At 31.6% G+C, this 3,385-nt stretch overlaps 1 pseudogene; it reads left to right on the forward strand.

The window, feature by feature from the left end:
- The first annotated feature begins 1,476 nt into the window (after positions 1–1,476).
- On the forward strand, positions 1,477–1,577 carry LOC138836749 (U6 spliceosomal RNA; annotated as a pseudogene).
- The last annotated feature ends 1,808 nt before the right edge of the window (positions 1,578–3,385 follow it).

Below are 3,385 nucleotides of genomic sequence, written 5' to 3' on the forward strand. Positions count from 1 at the left end.
GCTAATTCCTGTAAGGAATTGGGGACCTGAAATATTATAGGACATGAGAAATTGAGATTAGTCTTCAATTACTTTCTGTTGGCATGTTGCATGAGCCTAAGTGAGAAGTCTTGCCCTTGTTATCTGATGTTGCAGATAACTTGAACCTGGTATCCTAGGGCCCATGGGTCCTGCAGAAGAATAATAGCTTTTAGACATCATATCAGCAAAATTTGGGTATAATCAGTAAAAATGCTTCAGAAATATGGAGAAAAACACTTTGGGACCAGCAAGTTAAAACAATAAACAGAGTATCAGAGTAAAATCCCTTATACATTAGTGGAAAACAATACTGTTATTTTACCATATGAATTCAGAAGACCACGAACACATAGAAGGTATCACAAGTTTATACCGAAGACATTGAATTGATACTTTTTATATTCTAATATATATTCTAAACCTAATTATTTATATTCCAATCTATTTATGAGTATAAATGTCAATATATTTGTCAAACTATCAATTCTAGTAAGATTCACTGTGTGAAATTTAAAATCAGCACATATAAATATAAAATATATAAGTATATATAATATAAAAAAGACAACTCTGTTTTAAAGTATTATTCCATTATCTCTACCTCAGTTTTTGGTAGAGTTAGATTTAAAGCTTTACCATTTGTTGATTTACAGCCTAGAGGCAAGAGGAAACACTGTGATTAAAACATTACCAATTTAAGGCCTAATATCGAGGAGAAACTTATGGACTTCTCCAGGAGCTATGGAAATATTTGGTGATAGAAAGTCAGTAGTGTAAGTTCCTGCCTGGTTGGATGATAGACAGGCAAGGACAGTAGGTAATCATGCATATGAACAATTTTTTCACCTTCTTGGCTTTAGCTACTTTTGAAATGATAAGTATAATAAACAATTATATTTTGATAAAATGCCTTCCATTCTAAACAATTCTGTCTGAACTGTTCATCTCTCTATGATCTCTTGTAACTAAGGTTAGTTTTGTTCCAGTGGACAATCTTTGCTGTCACGGTAAGATATTCTGGTTGGTCTGTTCCTACATGGAAGAAAGGTAAAGGGTCAGCTAGACATTTGTCCCAGCAAGACCTCATTTTGGAAATTTTAATTTGCACAAGTTAAGAAGTAGCTCTTAAGCAAGGCTTTCTTTGAATCCATTAGCTCCACAAAGCTAACTCAGTTGATAAATACTTGAAAAGCAATCACCTTTGGACATAGCTGTAAAGGCTTCAAAGTATGATAAAATTTAAAATGAAAAAGACAAAATAGTCATTGACAAAAAATTGCAAATGTGAGCAATCGACCAAGAAATAGGTTTTTTTCCATTATACACAGAATTTTAGAGAAATAAGATCAATAGAATTTTTAGGAACAATAAGGGTTCCTTGTTATAAATAGTCAACCATGGATATATGCCTGTATAAAGAGTGCATCACTAAGTACTTAAATTTAGATGATACTACATCTTTCAGCAGCAGGCCTACCCAAATTGCAACAATACAGAGATTAACATGGCACTTGCCGAAGGATGATATGAAAATTTGTGAAGTATTCCATATTTTTCATTCTTCTGATGCAAGAAATGAAAAACAGTTAAAAACAGTTATTAAAAAGTTCATTACAAAAATAGAAGTGTAACAATACGTGTAATTCATAGAATTAAAGGTTAGTTTGACATCAGTATATTAAATCTTCACCTGAGAAAGGCCTTTACATAGCATAACCTTTACAAAACTTGAAATTAGTTAACATTGTCATTTTATCCCAAAGAAATAAAATAATACAAGGACCTAGGAAAAAAAGAATCTTAAACTTTTTCTATATGTAATGCAATCTCAAAGGACACATTTATTAATGAACATATACATTATATAACAATGTAGAATTCAAAGTATTATATCTAGGAGCGAATTAAATAGATTGTGGACATTATACAAACAGATATACTTTTTTCAGAAAAGCACCATGAACATCTTTAGTTTCTATACTATTTATTTCAAAAGATAAGTTAAAATTATTTCTGATTTGAAAAAATCACAAACTCTGCAGAAAACATTATAGATGTACACAAACAATTCTTGAATATATTTTGACATCAAAGTCAGGCAATTCACTTGGATGAATACATGGAATCCATGAATTTTTAAAGTAAGATATTGCTGTTGCTTTGTATTTTGAAAATAAAAATTGTAGGGAAACAAAGGATGGACTGACATTTTTGAAATTTAAGAAACTCAACCAAACCATTACAACTTAGGAGAACAATTTGTACAGTCTTCCACAACTTCAAAGAGGTAGTAATACTTACTTATCCTTTTGGAAATATCAAATGCAGTTTTCGAGATCCAAAAGAAGAAATTTGCTTGGATCTTCCTCAATTTTTTTCTTGCAAATGATACCATTCCTCATTTTTTCATCTTACTTCCTGTCTTCGTCAGAATTGCTTAACCGGAGACTTTGAGTGCCAGTGGGAATGAGATGTCCATGTTTTTCTCCAATAGTTCACATTGATTGAACTGGTCAGAAAAATCTGGTGAATTTTCTGCATATATTTATTCACCATGATTTATTTTATCTTTTTTCCATTTTTACTACTCTAAATTATTCTAACTGGAGAGTAGGGAATTTATAGAGAGCAGAGGAATGATTTTCCTCAATATTCAAAGGTACAGACTAAAAATTAGGAACAGTGGTGTCTTCATGTGCAGCTTATTCTAGGAATGAGAAAATAGGAAACAATGGCTTCTATGTAAATGATTTGGGAAATACCATGTTATAGTGTAAGAGAACTCACTATTCAACTTATGGGCTTAAAGAACTTTCTAATAGCTTTCTAATGTTGGTATTCAACATTAGAAAAAATGTATAATGCAGTAGTAAAATAGAAGTCCTTTGTATGACTACCTAAATTCTTGTTTTATTAAAGACTTTTGTTTTCATCTAAAAAATAGGCCTGTCTATTGTCTTCAGGTAATTTTGATGATTGAAGATACTTAATGAGAAGTCAAAATGTATTAGTAGTCCTTTTCTATCAAATAAATTTCACTTTTTCTTCTTGGAGGATATAATGATCAAAGCAATAATTCAGAATCAGCAAGCAATCGTTCAGAATCATGCTTGCAGTGCAAGTGAATAACCAGTAAGTAATCCTCGATACCATTATCCACAAAGATTTGTCACAGATACAATCTGCCTGCCTTCTCTAGCTGCTTTCCTAGCCTGAACCTATTCCTTCATTGTACAGGAAAAGTGTGATTCAACTGATTTTAGTCAGATCTGTTAGTAGAATTATCAAGTATTTAGATTCTTTTTTTAAAAATTAGTTGTGGGGCCTGAACTCTGGGCCAGGGAACTGTCTTGAGCTCTTCAAA

The sequence above is a fragment of the Dipodomys merriami genome, unplaced genomic scaffold, assembly GCF_024711535.1.
Source record: "Dipodomys merriami isolate MVZ:Mamm:240054 unplaced genomic scaffold, mDipMer1.0.p SCAF_256, whole genome shotgun sequence".
Taxonomy (NCBI): Eukaryota; Metazoa; Chordata; class Mammalia; order Rodentia; family Heteromyidae; genus Dipodomys; species Dipodomys merriami.